Below are 21,675 nucleotides of genomic sequence, written 5' to 3'. Positions count from 1 at the left end.
TCTGCACAACTCGAGCTGGATTTATCATCCAAAGTATCATCTCATGTTCAATAGCACATGTTTGAGTGAGTCAGGAACCTCCTCATACTGTTGAGCAAGAAGGAATTTTAAGTTATTGAATCATGAAAATGGGTAAAGCCCCTCAGGGATGGCTGCTATGGGCTGAATTATGTACCCCCCTACCCCAAATTCATATGTTGGGGCCTACCTTCAGTATGTCTGAATGTGACTGTATTTGGATAGAGGGTCTTTAAAGAAGTAATTAAGGTTAAATGAGATCGCTGAAGTGAGCCCTAATCCAACCTGACTCCTGTACTTATAAGAAGAAGAGATTAGGACACAGAAAACACGGACCAAGGGATGACCACGTGAGGACACAGAGAGAAGATGGTCATCTACAAGCCAATGAGACAGGTCTTGGAGGAAACCAATTCTCCAACACCTTGATCTTGGACTTCCAGTCCCCAGAACTGTGGGAAAATGAATTTCTGTTCTTTAAGTCACCCAGTCTGTAGTAATTTGTTACGGAAACACCAGCAAACTAATACAGGGAGTTTCTCTTCTAGTGAAGTCACCCTCTTCAGGCAAAATTACTCTTTCTGGGTGGAATTCAAGTTAGATATCAGCTGATGTGGCACGCGGCTTCTTTTTTCTATGGCATGGTTTATTTGTGCAAGTGATTTGATATGTTAACTCACATGGTTTCCCTTGACTCTCTGTATTTATCCCGGCATCAGGACTGTGTACTGACTCCTCTATGGGTATAAGAAAACGTCACAGGAGGCCTAGAGGACAATTTTCTTTGAGGAGATTATATTGATGAAAATAAGAACAATTTGGATGTAAAAGAACCATTGTTTTACTGCCTACGTTGATAGGCTTAAAGCGCATTACTTAAAAGCCCTTTCTCTCCAGTGAAGAGGACTATTTAATACAGTAGAAAAAGCATTAAACTGGAAGCAGGCCATACATGTGAAATGGCTTCAAACTTATGAAGGTCACAAAGTGCTACACGTGAGGATCTGCACTAGTCTGATCTTTGGAATTCACCTTGAGTCATAAGTGGGGCTGGTCTTAGCCACTGCCATTTTTCAGCTAACGAGACAAAGACTCAAAGAATTTAAGAGATTTGCAAATAAAGTACTTAAACACCGAATTCAGGAATTCTGATCTGGAAGTGTATCCATTTTCTATTCCTCCACACTGAACCCTGTAGATTTAGTACATTCAATGAAGAAATGAGTGAAAAGCATATATCGTGTATCTGTCACATCGAAAATAGTCAGCAATGTTACATGAGATTAATATTGATATTGTAGCCCAAACCTCAATTAGGAAGCAAGATATGTGTAAATGATTGGTCAGTTTTAGTTCATTTACCACTTAATGAGGAATCTTAAATCTAATATTTCCTTTGTTAGGCATTCTTGATGAGAATTATTGAAAATGCAGTACTCTGTTTTATTAAATCGTATAGTGATATATGTATATATATATATATATATAATTTGTATTTTATTATATTTATTAGTTATTATAAATTTCATTTTAAAATTTGCATAACAGGATAGACCATTTTGGAAAAGTATGAGATGTTTGGAACCTATTCTGACCTAGAGTTCTACCTGAATTAAGCCTCTTTGATTTAAGAAAATTAGCAAATGCTGTGCAGGCATTTTGAAGTCAATGAAGTTTAAGATTAATTTTTCCATTTAATGGGAATGTACTGAGAACTTATTATGTTCCTGGCCCCAAGATATGCAACAGAAAACTGTGTAACAAAAATAATATTTCAGGAAGTTGAATGTGGAGCCATGAGAAATATGTATGGAAGGAAGAGATAAGGAGAATTCATTATGAGGCCCTGTGTAATTTAGTTTTGATAGGAGTGTGATCATAATAACATTTTATTGACATTTGAGGAAAGTTTCTTATAGACAGCATAAAATTGTGTCATATTTGCAAATCCATTCTAACAGTTTCTGTCTTTTAAGTGCTATATTTAGACATTTACATTTAATGCAATGGTAGATACACAGTTGTTGATATTCGAGTAAGTCTAACGTTAGTTTTACATTTTTCTGTTTCTGCCCTCTGTTCTCTCTCCCTGCTTTCCCTTTCTTACTTTCTGTTAGGTTATTTGAATCCTCCCTATTTTTTGTATTCCATTTTAATGTATCTGCTGAGATTTTGATTATACCTTTTGTATGGTTATTTTAACGATTATTCTAGGGATTACAGTTACAGACTTGACTTGTGTCCATGTACTTATAATCAAAATTCTACTACTTTAAGTTGAACATGGAAACCTTATTACCCAAAAGGTTTTTTGATATAGTTGTTATATGTTACCTGCACATACTTCAAAAACCCCATTGGACATTGTTATGATTTTGTTTTCAACTATTAAACCTATTTTAAAGAACTCAAGAAGATCATGTACTTTCTTGATTGCCTCCACCCTCTTGGGATCACAGTGTACTAATCAAAGAGAAAAATTCTTATTATTTTTACCCAGACATTTACCATTTCTGTTGCTGTTCCTTCATAATCCTGATGTTCCAAAGTTCCCTCTGGTATCAGTTCCCTGTAGTCTAAATAACTTAATTTAGCAATTATTTTAGAATAGACAACACATCTCTTAGTTTTCCTTCATCTGAGAATGCCTTTATTTCACCTTCATTATTAAGGACATTTTTGCTGAATAAAGATTCAGGGTTGAAAATTATTTTTTTCTGTCATTTAAAAAAAACATTTTGCTCTTTCTTTCTGGTCTTTATTGTATCTGATGAGAAATCTGCAGGAATAGAATCATTGTTCCTCATAGATAATGTACACTTTTGCTCTGAATTCTTTCAAGGTTTTGTTTTTGCTTTAGTTTTAAGTAGCTTAATTATGATGAATGTGGGCCTGAGTTTCTTTCTTTACACGTATCCTTTGGAGAGTCAAATCACCTTCTGGAAACTGTGGGCTTATTTTTGCCAAATTGGGAAAGTTTTAGCCTGACTTCTTTTTTTTAAAAAAATTTTTTTTTCAACGTTTTTTATTTATTTTTGGGACAGAGAGAGACAGAGCATGAACGGGGGAGGGGCAGAGAGAGAGGGAGACACAGAATCGGAAGCAGGCTCCAGGCTCGGAGCCATCAGCCCAGAGCCTGACGCGGGGCTCGAGCTCACAGACTGCGAGATCGTGACCTGGCTGAAGTCGGACGCTCAACCGACTGCGCCACCCAGGCGCCCCTAGCCTGACTTCTTTAAGTGTATTTTTTCCAGCATTACCTTCTTTCTCTTTCTGATAAGCTGAGGACACGAATATTAGAGGATGTTATTGTCCTACATTTTCTCAAACGGTTTATTCTCTGATGTTCAGATTGGATATTTCTTATTGGTTTATTTTCAAATTCATTGACTCTTCCCTCTGTCATTTCCAAACTGCCATTGAACCCATCCACTGAGTTGTGTTTATTTTTAGTTTTTTGTTTTTTTAATTTCAGTTCTTGGTTCTTCTTTATATCTTCTATTTATTCACTAAGACGTTCTATTTCTATTTGTTTCAGAGTGTTTACAATTGCTTATTAGAGCATTGTACAATTGGCTTAAAATATCTTTCACATAATTCCAGTGTCAGTGCTATGTTAATTATCTGCACCTGTCAGTTATCTGTTCCTATTGTGAGTTGAGATTTTCCTAATTGGAATATGCTGAGTTATTTTGAATTATGTGCTATAGATTTTGAATAGTATATAATGAGATTCTGTGTCTTTTTCTAATTCTATGGAAAATGTTGATATTTTTGTTTTCGTAAGAAATTAACCTTGTTAGCTTCAAGCTAGAAATTCTTTTTTTAAATGATTGATTGATTGATTGATTGATTGATTTAGAGAAAGGGAGTGCAAGAGAAGGAGGGACAGAGAGAAAGGGAGAGAGAGAATACCAGGCAGGCTCCATGCTGTCAGCACAGAGCCTGACACAGGGCTCAATCCCATGAACTGTGGGATCATGACCTGAGACAAAATGAAGAGTTGGATGCTTAACTGAATGAGCCACCCAGGTGCCCGACAAGCTGAAAATTCTAACCCACCTTCTATAGGCTGTGGTTCCAAAGTGAATTTGTTTTTCAAAGTCTTTAAAGTGCCATTTGGACCTGTCCCATGTGTGCCATGGCTTGCTGTTGGTTCATTTCCCAGAGTGCCCTAGGACTAGCATAAGATCTACAAAAACAAGCCATGGTTATCCCAAACAGTTCACAGTTTAATGGAGTCGCTTTCCTGAACTTTAACCTATCCACCGTCTCTACTCTCATCCTTTCTACTTTGTTTTTGTTTTTTGTTTCTTTGTTTGTTTTGTTTTTGCTTTCCTCTGAGGCTCACCTTTTTATTCCTCCAACCAGAAAAGCTGGAGCTTTAACATCTCTATCCCTTCATGTACTTTCTTGATTGCCTCCACCCTCTTGGGATCACAGTGTACTAATCAAAGAGAAAATTCCCTTCTCCTAGAATTTTGGTTCTTTCTGGCCTCACCATTACTGAAGATACTGAATTGTTTCAGGGCTGAAATGTACAAGTATGAAGAAAAGGTGAAATAAAACCAGAGAGCGATTTCTGTACTTTCTCATGGTCAGTTCTCTTTCCTGGAGGCAGGCCTGGAGGGCATCTTCTCTAGCTTTTCTGTCTGTGCCAAAGCCCACTCTGGTGTCTATGCCCAATTTCATTCAGGTTGGAGGACTGTAAGAAGACTGTTTGTAAATTCACAATAAGTTCAATGGTATATTGAACTCTTGTTCTCCACACCACCCCAATTTACCTTCTACTGACTTTGCGTAGTTTTCAGATAGCTGCTGTATATGATCTGTTCAAGTTTTGCATCTATAGTAAATATAAGAGACAAACAAACAAACAAAAAGAAACAGAGTGTTGTGTACTTACTCCATCTTACCGGGAACCAGAAACTTAGTAGAGATTTAAATGGATTTCTAATTATCTTGTGTTTGGAGGTGACTGATGTATTGTTGTATGAAATCCATACAACGGAGCAGCTTTGTTTGTACAGGTCACATAAATATTGGTGATCACGACATATATCACTTGGTTATCAGACATAAGATAGGGCAGGCATTGTCAGTAGCATAGCTGTATAATCTCAGCTTTTCTTGACACTATAAACACCTGAGATTTTCTACTCAAAGGTTATATTTAGCTTGGGCACAAGGCAAGCTAGAAGTGTCAGAGAAATGAAGGTCCCCAGAATGAGACTTCAAACAATGACAGAAGTTATTGGGTGGCCAGTTCAGAGGTATTCTAAACCAGTCTCCTAGAGTTCTTCAGCAGGACTGGACTCACCTGCTTATAGTGAGAACAAGCTTAATCACGTACCCTTGATTGGTTTTTCTTTTCCTGCCTTACTCTTTCCCCTACTAGAGTTTGATAGCAACACCTCCCAAGCCACGTTTACTCAAAACTTTTTCGTAGGAAGCCTGATTTCCAAAACATCCAAACTATGACCAACTTGAATAGGCTTTTTAAAGGAAAATTTCTGTATAAATTCAAATGATTTTTGGTTACAATATCATAAATAGCTCAGGTAAAATAAGTGGGTAGTCTTCAAGGAACATGGGGAAATACTTTACAGATCTTAAGAAGCTTCAGTGACATTGGAGATTTTATAGATAATTAAAATATAAAATAATTCTGCTCTTATCAGAAACAATGTATCAGGAATCAATCCTGATATATTGATACTCTGATATATATCCTGGTATACGTCAATATAGCATTATACTGATTAATAAACTATTTCTCATAGATGTATCCATAATGGAATTCTCATTTGGCAGAAAAGAATACCAGATTTGATTCTAGACCAATGGCAACCTGGTTACAAAGTAGCTTTGTGTGATGGAGACTCTGAAGATTTAGGAAATCAGATACCCTTTGTTGTCTGCCTTTGGGCATAGTCTTTGTTTCCAGGGGATTCATTCTATTCCTTCATATACCCAAGGTGTTGGAATTAAACAAAATTTTGTGGTGTTTGACTGATGGATTTCTACTGGGTTTATGGATTTCTAACAGCAAACTGCTGAAATTATTGGGTATGTCAATGTCTGTGACTACCAGCAATTCACAAGCTCTAGGATTCCAAAGCACCTTACCATTCTATTATTCTGGCTATCCAAGATGAAGAGGAATTACTGTGCAAGGTTATCCCAAGATAAGCATTAGGTCAGAATATTATAGATAAAAGTACACATAAGGAATAAGATTATAGGCATAAGACCAAGTCTAAGAGAAAGTAGGAAGCAAAAACAAATCACATGTAAAAGTTGTAAAATATCTTCTTGCAAACATTTCCTTTGGTTTATTTAAGGTGATTTTGCAGAAAAAGGCTGTAAAGCATGTGACAGTTTATAAATGACTCAACCACAGGCAATTTCCACATATAATTTATTCTTTTGCTAATGAGCGAATAGTGAGTAAAGCCGTTGAAGCGATCACATCTGTTAAATATTCTAGGTGCCAGAGCAGAAAATAAGAAAATAAGAGTGTTAATTTTTTTAACATTTATTTATTTTTGAGAGAGAGAGAGGGAGAGAGAGAGAAACAGAGAGAGAGAGAGAGAGAGAGAGAGAGAGAGAGAATGAATGGGGGAGGGGCAGAGAGACAGTTGTTGACCTGTGGGAGTTGTTGAGTAAAAGGGCGATCCACAGCAACAGAGCAAGTACTGCAATGGCTCAAGGAGGGAACAGGTGTGTTAAGTGTGAGAGCAAGAGAGAAGGCCAGTGTGGCTGATCATGGGCCAATGTGAAAATTCATAGAACACGGGGTCAGAGAGTAGGCAGGCACTAGGTCACGATGGTGGGACCTTGTAATTCAAGGTTTTATTCTGATTCCCATTGGAGAACATTTGCAGCATTTTCAGGCAAGGATGGAAATGATCAAATATTTAAAAGCTCACTGTAAATACTGTATGAATTGAGTATCTACTGTATGTGAGACATTGTCTTAGCTTCTTGGAATGCAAAGATGAATTAAGAGGTTCACAGTTGAGGGGGCAAAGCAGAGGTGTGATCATACAATTACAATTTAGAATAAAGACTTTTTTTTAATGTTTTATTTATTTTTGAGACAGGGAGAGACAGAGTATGAACAGGGGAGGGTCAGAGAGAGGGAGACACAGAATCCGAAACAGGCTCCAGGCTCTGAGCTGTCAGCACAGAGCCCAACGCGGGCCTCGAACTCATGGACTGTGAGATCATGACCTGAGCCGAAGTCGGCCGCCCAACCGACTGAGCCACCCAGGCGCCCCTAGAATAAAGACATTTTAAAGCATTTAAATAATTACCTCTAAAATAAATCCCTTCTTCAATGACTTGTGTGTGTGTCACCCATATCCCTAACACAAGATTCCTCTTTTTTTTTTAAAGCTTATTTATTTATTTTTTGAGAGAGACAGAGAAAGACAGAGAGAGAGAGCATGAGTGGGGAAGGGGCAGAGAGAGAGAGAGAGAGAGAGAATCCCAAGCAGGCTCTGTGCTATGAGTATGGAGCCTGATGCAGGGCTTGAACCCACAAACCTTAAGATCAAGACCGGAGACGAGATCAAGAGTTGGACACTCAACTGACTGAGCTGCCCAGGCACCCCTAGAATCATCTTTACTTTTTTAAATACTCTGCACTAGATTACAATAGAATCTTGTTTGGGATTTAGGGAGAAGATAAGAAAACAAACAGCAAGAAATTAAGGTCTCACATTCATTCATTCCTTTTTCTTCCCCTCCGAAGCATGAGCATGGAAATTTCAAAGTTCATTTCATCCTAGGTGAAATAACAGCACTAGTAGAAATAGTAACAGTAGTAGAAGAAATCATAATAATATCAATCACCCGTTGTTCATTTGTATCATGCTGTTTATATGATGTTTTTGTGCATATCCATTTTAGTTATCCTTTTCTTTCCAACACCACATGGCAGAACAATAAAAGCAGACATTTTACCTTCTCTTCTGTTAATGAAAATATACACAATGAAAGGCAACTTGTAAAAAGACAACCCAGGGTAAGAAATACATGTTGCTTTGTAAGATGCTAAGCACATATATAGCTATATATTGTATAGTATATCTGAAATAAAATTTCATGAGACAGTACTTTCCCTTACAAAGCACTCTCCTATTTTATATCTATTCCATATTATGACATTCTATTCCACTTTTAAAATGCTGATCACAACCAACTAAATTGATAGGTTGCATCCCACAGTATGAAAAACTTTAGATCAAGTGTTTGCTTAAGATCACACAGCTAGTAAATTGCGTGTTTGAGGTTTAAATTTGTGTCTCTGCGTTCCCCATCTGATTCTCTTTCCACATAACTAACATCTCTGGTTCTTCATTTTATCCACTCTGATCCAACCAGCAGACTTTTGCCATGTTTATCTTCCTAAGATACAATAAAACATTTCAGTTCTTTTCTTTTTTTTAAATTTTTTTTTTAACATTTATTTGTTTTTGAGAGAGAGAGACAGAGCATGGTTGGGGGAGGCGGGGGGAGGGGCAGAAAGAGAAGGAGACAGAATCTGAAGCAGTCTCCAGGCTCTGAGCTGTCAGCACAGAGCCGGACGTGGGGCTCAAACTCACTAATCCTGAGATCATGAGCTGAGCAGAAGTCAGATGCTCAAAGGACTGAGCCACTCAGGCACTCCCATCAGTTCTTTTCTTTAAAAAAAAACAAAAACAAAACAAGCAAAAACGACTTTAGTGGGACCACCCTGCCTATTGGATGCAGATATACAGAACTTCTAGAAGTAGAATAGAACCCATGTTCTTCCCCTTGAGTCTATAGATTTCTAGCAGGTTTGTGAAAGAGCTTCCTGGCATCAGTGATCCTTCTCCCCTGAATTTTATGCCTGCTCTCAAACATCCCTCATGCCTGTATGATGCATTATGTACAACATGTTTCTTGGCATTCTCTAAAGACATCAAACACGTTCCTACCTCAGGCACATTATTTGTAGTGTTCCTGTTGCTGGAAATATTTCATTATCACATACCATCAAACACCCCCATAGACTAGTAATTATCTACCTCTCAGCTTTCTCTGTGAAATAGAAGTTATTTGCTTGGTTTAAAGTTACAACTAATATATTTCAGAACATGAAATTACACTGGGCCAGTGGTAGCACAGAAGTGTGAATACATAAGCTAGGTCATTGAATGAGTGTAAGTTCATCAAGGTAAACAGAGTAAGTTTTCCCTTTAAGTGCCTGGTTGTTCCAGAACATGAGAAATGATAGTGAGGGACAAAGCACAAATGGATATAAGAAGCTGGAAAAAGTTTGCAGAAAGGGCATTTTTATTTGCTTTGGTTTATAAGACCTGCAAATACTGAGTCTGAAAAGAAATACTAAAAATGTGTTAGAACTTTCCAAAATTGGCTCTGGTTAACGGGTTTATTTAAGAGAAGGGAAAAAAACTGGTGAACTCTTTATTGTCAAACAATTATATTAAAGCAATATTCAAACTGTTTTACTCAGTTTAAATGGATAAATTGTTCTTAGAGCTCTTAACAAGCAGGTGTTATAAGTTGGCTTTACTTTTCTAGTTTTATTCAGATATAATTGACCTACATCACCACATAAGTTTGTACCTATGTTTTCTTCTAGGAGTTTTATGTTGGCAGGTCTTACATTTAAGTCTTTAATTCAATTCGAGTTGGTTTTTTGATAATTTTTTTATTGTCTGTGTAATCTGCCCAGATAGCAGAGATTCCATATCTTACAATAATTATGTGATTTGTCTCCACTTCATCTTTCCTTTAATTATCTTTTATAACATCCTTCCTTGTGATAAAGTTCTTTATAATCATGTTTCTTTGCCATATTATTTTTAGAATAGCTTAGTGTCATTTTATTGTAAATAAATAACCAATTTTTTTTTCCTCAGGCCCCGATAAGCCTATTACAATTAAGTGCCAAACTTTCTTGAGTTAATACGTTTAATTTTGTCTCCCCAAGATCAGACCCTAAAAGTAGGGAACAAAGTCAAGACATCTTTCACACCTAAAACTCTCTTTAGGACTTCTTAGAGGACTCCTGGAAAATCACAGTAGTTTGTTCCTTCATCTTCTAAAGAGAGATGCTAGCAATAATTACGATTGTCTCAGATGCCCTATGCTTCTTAATTAACTCAACGCTATTATAAAAGCTGCATAGGAACAACTGTCAGATTAGAGGGGATGTTCAGCCTTTTCTAGATTAAGCCAACGTAGCTGAAATGCAATTATTCTGTGTGTGTACCTCTGTATTTATCTTTATCTATCAATCACCACATATATAATACGTATTATGGTAAAGCTCTATATGTTCTTCAGTGCTTTCTCTGTTCCTAAAATATTCTTTTTTTTATCCATCACCTATTTCACCCATCCCCCACCCACCTCCCCTCTGGTAACCATTGGTTTGTTCTCTAGAGTTTAGAGTTGGTTTCTTGGTTTGCCTCTTTCTCTCTTTCTTCCCCTGTGCTCATTTGTTCTGTTTCTTAAATTCCCATATCCTGTTCATAATATATTCTTATCCTCAAGGATATCGATTCCTCTCCATAAAATGTTTTAGAACATACTCCAATAGAATTTGATGTCCACCATTATATTTTTGCTTACTGTAGTAAATTAACCACAGCCTTTCATCTCAGTATCAAATTGCTTTTTGTTTTCCTGTGGTGCTTGCCTGAAGTCTCTGCTACAGAAATTTGTGTCTTCAAAAGGGGAATCTCACAGTCCTGTAAAGAGATTATCTGAACTTTTGATATGTCTAAGAACACACTCTTGGTTAGGTTTCTAAGCTAACATCGCTTAGACAATTTTCAGAAGGCTTTAGTAGGCTGAGTCAGGGTTTCCAGTGTTCTTTTTAGTCCAGAAACAGACATACTTCATGAAAGCAGATGATTCACTCCCAATGTCCAACCCGTGAATATATTACATAGAACATAATGAACTAATAAGAAAAGCTTACTTGTTTAAATGGAATATAATTTAGCACCATTTCTTAATATTCTTCTGTATCATTCTCTGGATATCAACTTAGCAGGCATTTGTAAGCTGAAATAAAACATTTTTAAGTGGTGTTACACCTCACTGTCTCTCATAATTCAGGAACCAATACTTTTACTGAGCTTCATAAAAATCTGTCCTCCTTTGTACCAGGTCACAATTGGACAAATGAATTGTGCAACCAGGATCACATAGAAGTGCCATGTTTGAGAATGAGTCTCATTTATTCAGGTCTTACAAGCCTAGTATTCAGGAATAAGGATTGACTTTATGTGTGGAACCAATGCCTGTAAAATTTTTCCAGGAACACGGACTCAGGCTTGGCTCACAGGTAAGAAAGGAACCACTTCCTGGAAGGTCAGGAACTTTAGAAGAATTTGCAGACTAAAAGAAGAGAGAAACCCACCCACATTCATAAGTACTATGAGTGACATTTGGTAAAGCGAATGCCTTGGGCTTGGTTTCCTGGCCTCAGGATAGAGAAGTAAATGAGAGAGGCTTTTGAAAAGTCTAATCGAGATTCCTTGTGAAAATTTCCCAAACAGAAGTAAATTCTCTGGCAATCATGTTTACTCAATCCTATAAGATTGTAGATTTTCATAGTAAATTCAGGGAGAGTTACATGGTTAGTTTATGCTCTTGTTGCCGGTCAAAGGTAACAAAACTAGCCTTTCTTGGTCAGAAGAATGAGTTTTGAAGCTTGTTTATGATCACAAGAGCCGGATGGACAAGGGGGAACACTAGAAAAATAATCTAAATAATCAAAAATAATCCAAGACGTAAAAATAGGCCAAAGAGATTACTGGGAATCCTTTCAGAGAAGTGCTAGGCTTTCTATTGTCTGCGTATTTTGTAGAGGCAAACAGGAAGACATAGATTTTTGTCCAGTAAAGACACAAATGATTTCTGACGAGTGAAATGATAATCCCCAAAGGTATATTGCCCTGTATGGCATTAACCAGTTTTGTCTCTGATTCAACAATCCTATCTTAACTTTCTTTTATTAAATTTTACATACCTAGGTGTGCACAAATGCACATGTACCCACACACGTGTCTGTACTTTCAATCAATTACAACATCCATTTATGTTACCCATTAGATAATAATGAATACATTAGTTAATAATGAGGTAATGTTAAATAAAGTCTTTGGCCTCTGTTGATATTTGGCCCTTGTTTAGTGAATGAAGAATGACTGCATGTCAATAGAATTAGCTCACTTTTTTACATATGAAGTTGACTTTTTGTTCTTATTAGAATAAAGGCTTTATGTCATAGATAAAGGAGTAGAGATAGTGTCACTTACTGGTACCAGGAAACAAGTTCCCGGTAAGTAATGGAAGGTAAGTAAAGGAAGAAGAGACAAGAGAGAGTAACTAGGATTCAGTACAGATGGAGGGCTTTCTCCAGCTGCCCGATACCATTCCAATAGAAAAGCAATAAAAACAAGCATTGTTTGTTTTTACATGAATAAACCGGAAAAATATACAGGAGCTCACGGGACCAGCAGCCACCCTGAATTTAAAGATCATATGGAGTAAGAATGAGAGAATGCCAAGCCGGAGAGCTATGAATTGAAATATTACAGTTTAAGTTGCGAATATGGCAAAACTAGAGGTCAATCTTGAAAGTGAGGAAGTTGTTGAAAGAGTAAAGGTGAAGTAAACGAAGCTACAAATTTAAGGAAATACAAAGCCAGCATGTTGAATATAACGTTTACACTGATATGCACATCATCTACTAAAAGTTGGGCCTAGGGGCGCCTGGGTGGCTCAGTCAGTTAAGCGTCTGACTTCGGCTCAGGTCATGATCTCACAGCTTGTGGGTTCAAGCCCCATGTCCGGCTCTGTGCTGACAGCTCAGAGCCTGGAGACTGCTTTGGATTCTGTGTCTCCCTCTCTCTCTCTGCCCTTCCCCCACTCACACTGTGTCACTCTCTCTCTCTCTCTCAAAAAATAAACATTAAAAAAATAAATAAATAAAAAATAAAAGTTGGACCTATAGGATCTACAAAAAGTGAGATGTCTACAAGTAATCCACAAAAAGAAAGTGAATGATTTTATTAGTAAAGAACTCGATACATGTTCATAAAAAAAGTTGAGAGGAATATAGATGAATAATTTGATTCCTAAAAGAAAAGAAAGCGTTTGCTTTGTTTTGCTTGTTTTCAAGAATAGATAAGAATAGACAGAAAGTCTCAGGATGAGACAAAACTTACCCACACTTTGGACTGTGTGAGTCACATGCTGTGTGAATGAATAAAAACCAAGCGCTAGATGGGACTCAATAAAAAGTGGGGTTCACAGGAGAAATCCCGGTTTCAGTTAGGTTCAAAAAGAGGATGGAGCAGATTGTAAAGATGTAGATATTATGAGGTAGTTTGTTTATAATGAAACAGGGGCTTTAGAATTTAGGAGGTCCTACAAATTACATGGTTTAAATCCTTAGTCTTCATTTGCCAGCCAGTGAAAATACTTTACCCCTGAGCCTTGTTTATCTATTCACAAAGAAAAGGGTGATAATAACGTTCACTCCATGTAAAATACTAACCCAGCACTTGACATGTGATTAATGCTGTGTAATTGTTATGTAGTATTTATACTGTGCAAAGGACATCAGTAGGGGGCCACCTAGCCAATGAGAAACATAGAGCCAAATGAGGACAAGAATATAAAAGAGAATGGATGGCTGAAGTGTCATGCATTGGAGAAAAAGGAAATATTTTAAGAAATGGATAACATGGACCAGAATTGGGCAATGCCACTGAGGATGTGATGAAGTAGGAGGTTGGAAGAAATATTTTCAAGACAGAAGCAATAAGATTTGGCAAGTAGTTGGGTGTAGTTATGGGGAAGAGTGGAGATAAAGATGTCCAGGCTGTAAGCCTCTGTGCCCAGAAAGGTAATTCCATTGACAAAATGAATAAATTGAAGAGGAAGCTCGATCTGGGAAAGGGACATGGAGATTCAGGCATTACTTCTACTTCCATTTAAAATATAATGACTTGGTTTCATTAGTCAACACTCAAGAGAAGATATCCTGTGGGCAGTTGGTCTCAGAAGATACCCTGTGGGTAGCTGGAAACGTGAGACCAGAGATTAAGGGTTGTGGCAGAGACTGGCTAAATGTTCACCTGTTCCACTTACTCCTCCCACATAGACAGGAAGATTATGCTTCCCAGTCTTCCTTGCATTATGTTTGTAGCCAGGTGACCAGTTTGACAACAGGATGGGGGCAGAACTGAGGCACACCATTTCCAGGCATGTCCTTAGCATATGTGCATCATTCTACTTCTTTCTCTTTCCCTGCCTTTTGTATGACTGGAAGTGAAGTGAATTGGGTTGGCCAAGCCAGATGAGCAAAGAGCCCATATCCCTGAATGGCATCAGGGACAGAGATACCTTCAGGATGGTGTCTATGATATAAGCAAGCAAGCAAGCAAGCAAGCAAGCAAACTTTTAGTTCTTTAAGCCAATGATATTTGGGGGTTTATTTCTACTTGCCCTACAATGACTAATAACATAGCCAAGATTGGAGATCTACATAACCATTTTCTAATCAACTGCATTTGCTCCCAAATAAAAATGTATGCACTGGCTGCATCTGAATTACTTGGGGCTGGGAAGGGGGTGCTTTCGAAATGCATATTCCTGAACCTAAACTAGACCTGCTGGTTTAGAAGCTGGTTTAGTGAGGGGCCCCAGAAATTTTATTTTTAACAAACAGCCATTTTTTTTTTCTGAAGTTAACAAACAACCTATCTAGGAAGGTAACGGAAGACATGAACTGGGATAGATTCCTGAGAGTGAAAGAGAGAAGATGCGGGTGGCGGTGGGGGACAGGGGGAGTTAAGCAAGGGCCAAGATGAAGAATTTGGTAAATAACTGCATCTATGCAATGGAAGGAGAAAAATCAACCAGAAATAATGAAAAAAAATAATAATTCCTATTATAATAAAGAAGGCAATAAGGAAAGCACAAGAGAAGAGAATTTCAAGGACTCATGGGTGGTCCACAATGTCAAGTATTTTACAGCAGTGCTTCTCAAACATTAATGTGTATATGAATCACCAGAGTCTCGTAAACCCCAGACTCTAATTCAGTAGGTCTGAAGTGCGGCCAGAGATTCTGCATTCCTACCAAGCTTCCCAGATGATACGGATGTCACAGGTCCATAGACTATATACTTTGAGGAGCAAGACTTTACAGAAATTGATAGAGCCTAACAAAGAATAAGCCATTGGATTTCTTTTATTATGTTTTTCAAATTTTTTTGATGTTTATTTATTTTTGAGAGAGACAGAGAGAGAGAGAAAGAGGGACAGAGCATAAGCAGGGGAGAGGCAGAGTGAGAGGGAGACACAGAATCCGAAACAGGCTCCAGGCTCTGAGCTGTCAGCACAGAGCCCGAGGTGGGGCCCAAAATCATGAATCATGAGATCATGACCTGAGCCAAAGTCGGACGCTCACCTGACTGAGCCACCCCGGCGCCCCAAGCCATTGGATTTTCTAACTAGAATGTCAACAGTGACTTTTAGCAAAGAGGTTTTTAAGATGGTAAGGGAAGAAGCCAGATGGCATGTCTTTAAGGAGTGTGTAGGTAATAGCAAAATGGAGATATTTATTTTAGACTATGCTTTCTTTAAAATAGAGGCTAATGAGAAGAGAAGCAAAAGAATCATACAAAGGTGGGAAGTTTCTGAACAGGATCATTATTTAATATAAAGAACATTGTGGGCTGAGAAAGTAGTACTTGCTGATAAAAAGTAAATAAAATATATATTTGCCATCTACTGCTTAGGAAGATATAGATCCAATTTTACTTCTCCTTATTTTATTTTTATTTTTTTACTTTTATTTTTTTTAATTTACATCCAAGTTAGTTAGCACATAGTGCAACAATGATTTCAGGAGTAGATTCCTTAATGCCCCTTACCCATTGAGCCCATCCCCCCTCCCAGAACCCCTCCAGTAACCCTCTGTTTGTTCTCCATATTTAAGAGTCTCTTCTGTTTTGTCGCCCTCCCTGTTTTATATTATTTTTGCTTCTTTACCTTATGTTCATCTGTTTTGTATCTTAAAGTCCTTATATGAGTGGAGTCATATGATATTTGTCTTTCTCTGATTGACTAATTTCATTTAGCATAATAAAAAATCAATAGTACTTCCCCTATATTATGAAGACCTTAAAATGTATAGCTATTATTATCTTATTCCCATCTTACATATCATTCTTTTTATTACTTTATTTCTACATTTCTTTCTTTGCCAACTAAATTATTTGTTGATGTTTTATATGAACATTGTCTAGATTTCCCCACATGTTTACCAATTTCTTTCCTCACGTACCTTCTAAACAACTAATTTTTTTTTCCATTAAGGTTTGAGAAGTTCTAAATGAGACACAAGATGCTACATTTCTGTTACCTTTTAAGTAATGTTCATGCTGCTGGCTCTGGTCAAAGAGATAGTTTGCAGCAAGGCTGGTGGTTCATTTCATGTTGTTTACTGGTAATAAGTAATTTTGAGTTTTGAGTTTCAATGTCTGAAAATGTCTTTATTTTATGTCATCTTGAAGTTTGTGTTTAGTATGACTTACAGTCTAAGGTAAAGCATTATTTTTAAAAATGTTTTATTTATTTTTGAGAGAGAGGGTGTTAGCATGAGTGAAGGAGGGGTGGGGTGGGGAACAAGAGATCTGAGGCAAGCTCTGCACTGACAGCAGTGAGCCCAATGTGGGGCTTGAACTCATGAACTGTGAGATCAGGACCTGAGCTGAAGTCACACCCAACCAACTGAGCCACCAAGGTGCCCCGAGAGTTATTTTTTTCTTTTGTTTGAGAGATATGCTTCTGTTTTCTGAGTTCATGTGTTTTCGTTAAGAAATTTTCTATTCCTATAATTGGGCTTCTTTTGCAGGCAACCTGTCCTGTTTTTTTTCCTCTTGATGTGTTTAAAATGTTCTCTTTGTCTTTGAAGTTGTATAGTTTCTTTAGTAATGGTTTGTGAGTTTTTAAAAAAATACTGCTTCAAATGTATATTTGACTCCGTAATCTAAGGATTTGAGTCTTCAAACAATTCTTGAATTTTCTTAGTTACTTTCTCTGTGAATATTTCCTACCCCATGTTTTCCCTATTCTCTCCTGGAATGCCTTTTAAACACGTGATAGATCTTCTCCATGCTTAACCTTTCTTTCTCATTTTATAGATTTCTCATCTCTGTATAGCATTCTGAATAATTTCTTTTTTAAAATTTTTTTAATGTTTATTCATGTTTTGAGAGAGAGCAAGAGAGAGAGGGAGAGAGAATGAGTGGGGGAGGGGCAGAGAGAGAGGGAGACACAGAATGCAAAGCAGGCTCCATGCTCTGAGCTGTCAGCACAGAGCCCAACATGGGGCTGGAACTCAGGAACTGTGAGATCATGACCTGGCCAAAGTCAGATGGTTAACCAACTGAGCCACCCAGGTGCTCCTGAATAATTTCTTGATGTATGCCTTCCAGTTCACTAATTCTCTCTCCAGCTATGCTTTATTTTCTACTTATTATTTATACTGAGTTTAATTCTGGTGCCTTTATAACTATGGTTTCCATTGATACATATCTTCCAAGGTTGTTGTTGTTGTTGTTGTTGTTGTTTTAACACTGTACTGTTGTTTCATATATTCTGGCCCACTTTTTAATTACATTATTCTAAATGCATTTATTTTTAAGTCTGCTTCCAAAAATTCCCCTATTGAATATTTTTGACTGTCTAACATATGGTTTGGTCAAGATCTTGTTTATGGTAGCTTGTTTTCTTGAGCAGTACTTCTGAAATTTTAATCTATATTTGAATCATATGTACATATTTTAAATTGCATGTTTGGGTTCAACCCGTCTAGAGTAAGGCCTGAGATTCTTCATTTTTAACAAGTTTCCAAATGATTTTGATGCTGTTGGCCCACCAGCCCATCTTTGCACAGGAAGTCTTAAAAGTATTTTCTTAACATCTTATATATACTTCTGTCTAAGGGGGATTTCTGGGGAGGAAAACTGGGCCTAATATGTGTGTATGCATGTGCATATGCTGAGTTTTTTGACTTGTGATCTTCAGGACCATTCAAGTAGTATAAATTTGCATGCCAAATCTTCATCAGAGCTGTACTATTGTTATGAGTTCTCAGAAGAGAGTTTTCTCCCTCCTTCCCCTCTAATCCAGAGCCAAAACAAAACCAAGATTTGTGTCATATCGCTCAGCTAGTGAGCAGATATCTTCTATTGTACTCCCTCATTAAAGGTGTAATCTTTCAAAAATCTGGATTTTATTTGAAGATGTTAAGTCCAACTTCCCACCTTGTGTGGGTCCACGACCTTCTCTCTTTTTCACTTTATTCACTAAACTCAAATTCTCAGGACAGTTAAACAGTAAGTGGCAGCTTATTTATGGTTCTACCTTTCTCTTCATTTCTTGACCTTTGGGAATGTTTCTTATATTTTCCCTAGTATTTCTAGGTGTTTCATATTGAAGCATATTTCAAGATATGTAGTTTACAATGTTTTGGAATATAAATCTGTTAAATATTTAGAAGGACCTCTAAACAGAATGGTTAGAATTTTTTTTTTAATGACTAATATTAACAGTTGAAGTACTAAGAATCTAGAAAGCCTCAATTTTAAAAGACTCCCAGATAGGTGAAATTTTATTTTATTTAGAATTTTCTCAACTAAATTCCACCATTATTACACTGAACTTTTCCCTTTTTAACCAGTTGTGTTGGCGTAGTATAGACACAGCCTGAATCATCATGAAGGACGGGAATTGGGTTTTAATCTATAAAAAGCTAAAAAAAAAAAAAAAGAGAGAGATGTGATGCCATGGAGACCGATGATTTTTTTTTCTCTTTCCTAGGGAAAGATTCAGAACCAAAGTGATGAACAAATTCAATTTCAGATTACTAAACCAAAGTACAGGTACGTCAAGTGTGGGCATTGGCAAATGTGTTTGGCTCTGATAAGTAAGACACCTTCGGAGAGATTATTCCCCTAGTGCTTAATTCCAATTTTGAGATAATGAACTGGCTAGGAAAACAATTGTGTAGGCACTTTCTGTCTCTCAGATGCTTTACATTTAGTTCTTTAAATTGCTCTACAAAATATAAAACACAATATAAGCAGCAAAGTGCTCCCCCACCACGAACTTGAAATACCCTGAGCAGTGATTAATGTAAAATATGCTGGGATCCAAGGACCATCAAAAATAAAAATGATGGGTCCAAGTGGTCTAGAAGCTTGGAAGAATAAAAAGACTCTAGAGATTCATGCCTCAGATTTTCTTCCAGAATGTCCAGTGTTGTGCTCAGAAGAGGCGTTAGACCCAGGGAAGATTCAAGCAATCTTCAGTAACAAAACAGAATCAAAAGGCAGGGTGAGCTACTCTCTAATACACAAGGGAAAATAATAAGAGGGAGGCCAAGCTGTGGGTGATAATATTAAGTATAGCAAGAGTAATATAGTCTTAGATAATTGTTTATTGATGCCTGAAGTCCAGTGATAAAGTGGTGGGTGGAGATAATAAAGCATAGTAGTTAAATATGCAGGCTCCAGAGACAGTGTAAGCAGCTTCAAATTCCACCTTTACCACTTACTGGGGATGTGGTCTTGAACAATTAATTTTCTTTGCTAAGCCTTGGTTTCTTCATCTGTACGGGAAAGGTAACAAACCTCTTAAGATAGTTGACATCGTTATGTTGAGATCATAATGTAAAGTGCCTGGCACCACACCAGACATTTAGTATGTGCTGGAAAAATAATGATGGTGACGGTGATGGTGGTAGTGTTAGTGATGATGGTGGCCAAGAGTTGACCTGGGGTCTGGACAAGAAAGCTGGGGATTGGATACGGCTTATCTAGTTGATTGTTTATCCACTTATTAATCATTCACCAGGCATTTAATACACACCAGATATTGTTCTAGGTATCTGGAATTTGGGAATGCTAACCAGAAGACAAAGACTAATGCACACTTTCACAGACAGGTCAATGGGACTAAGAAGTAAGACTACAAATGAGAGGTTCCATAACTAACCACAGCTCATCACCAGCATAAACTACTCAATTCACCAACAATAAGACCACTTCTGGATGACCCCAGTTGTTTAGACTGAATCCACTGATACATTTCCCCACTTATCACGGCTGACTTAAATATGAACAAGTTGTCAGTGATGGCAGCAATCTATGGCAATAAGAAGTATTACTGAAACATGATAGGCTATGCTTAATTCCGAATTATCCCCATCTTCCACCAGGAGCTTGACTCTTTCTGATATTCCGGTACAAAACAAAGTGCTTGGAGTCCAATGCTTATATTTGAGTGCTGATTTGACCACATCATAGTTTGTAGAAACTTTAGCATGTGAATCCTCCTCTCTGATCTTCAGTCCCTTCACTGTATTCAGGATTGTAAAGTTAAATGAGTTCATGGGAACGCATACAGCATAGGAGATAATAGTGGGTGTGTTGGGTATTTCCAGGTCCTGTCTCGACCATGCTTCGCCCAACCCATATAGAGACTGCATCAAAGAGTTCCATTGCCTCTGACTTCTGGTTGAATTTGCCTAAGTGGAGGCACTGGGTAGGTGGGAAGAGAGTGATAGCAGACTACTTATCCCTTAATACACCCCACATGATCTGTATTCCTGTAAAGCAGTTCATAACTACCTTCAGAAGTCCACTTGGAATAGTTGGCTCTGTAACTTATGGTAAATTCTACCTCCCACCCATCCTTAAAGATGCAACCTGTCACTAGTCTCAGACATTAAAGCATCTCTTATCATTGGTTCTAACCCTGCCTACACCACTGTAATAATCCCTTTATGAAACTCACTTAGAACTTCCCAATTTGTTTGTGCCTCCTGTTTCCTTTCCTTCCAGGATTGTGATCTATTTCTGGACTCTGCTTTTTCAGCGTGGATTCAAATTTGCTCCCATCTCTTACCAGCCCTATGAACTTTGGCAAATTAGTTAACCTTTCAATCTCCAGATCTCTTGTTTTGAGGTCTGGATTGTTGCAGAGATTGTGTGGACCATAAACAGCATTGAATACATGATAATGATTGACGAGCATAAAATATTCTGTCAAATCTCAACTACTATACACACAGAAGATGTCATTAGTTAATGATGATGGTTTTATAAGTTAATGACAATGACCTAGCTTGGTGCCCCATTTACTGTTATGGGGGAGCTAAGAAAGCACTATTTTGCATAAGAAAATAATATCACACTTTAAAAGAAATTAAAACGGACATAGGATTCTTTAGTAGCCAGCCTTCAAGATGACCTCCAGTGATTCTCATCTGCTAGCATCCATGCTTTTATACGGTTCCCTCTCATGTTGAATAAGGCTTGCCTGCAAAATCAATAGGCTATTACAGAAATGATAGTGTGTGGATTCTGAGCCTGCGTCGTAAAAGACATGTGTCTTCTTGGATTACTCATTCTGGGGAATGTCAGCTGCCATGTCATGAGGATACACAAACAACCCTGTGAAGAAATCCATGTGGCAAGAAGTGACATCTCCTGCTAACAGCCAGTATAAGCCAGGCAGCACCCAAGTGAGCCATCCCCAAAGCGAATTACTTCAGCCTCGGGCA

General features: G+C 37.6%; 1 long non-coding RNA gene across 1 annotated transcript in view; it reads left to right on the top strand.

Moving 5' to 3' along the window:
- Nucleotides 1–21,675, top strand: part of LOC125926711 (uncharacterized) — a 253,937-nt gene that overhangs the window by 217,065 nt on the left and 15,197 nt on the right. Inside the window, exon 2 of the long non-coding RNA XR_007459137.1 lies at nucleotides 18,930–18,991. This is a non-coding gene — a long non-coding RNA (uncharacterized LOC125926711). The remainder of the gene's footprint in view (nucleotides 1–18,929; nucleotides 18,992–21,675) is intronic.

Source organism: Panthera uncia, chromosome E1, assembly GCF_023721935.1.
Source record: "Panthera uncia isolate 11264 chromosome E1, Puncia_PCG_1.0, whole genome shotgun sequence".
Taxonomy (NCBI): Eukaryota; Metazoa; Chordata; class Mammalia; order Carnivora; family Felidae; genus Panthera; species Panthera uncia.
The sequence above is the reverse complement of the archived record's forward strand: the minus strand, read 5'-3'. Positions and strand labels throughout refer to the sequence as shown.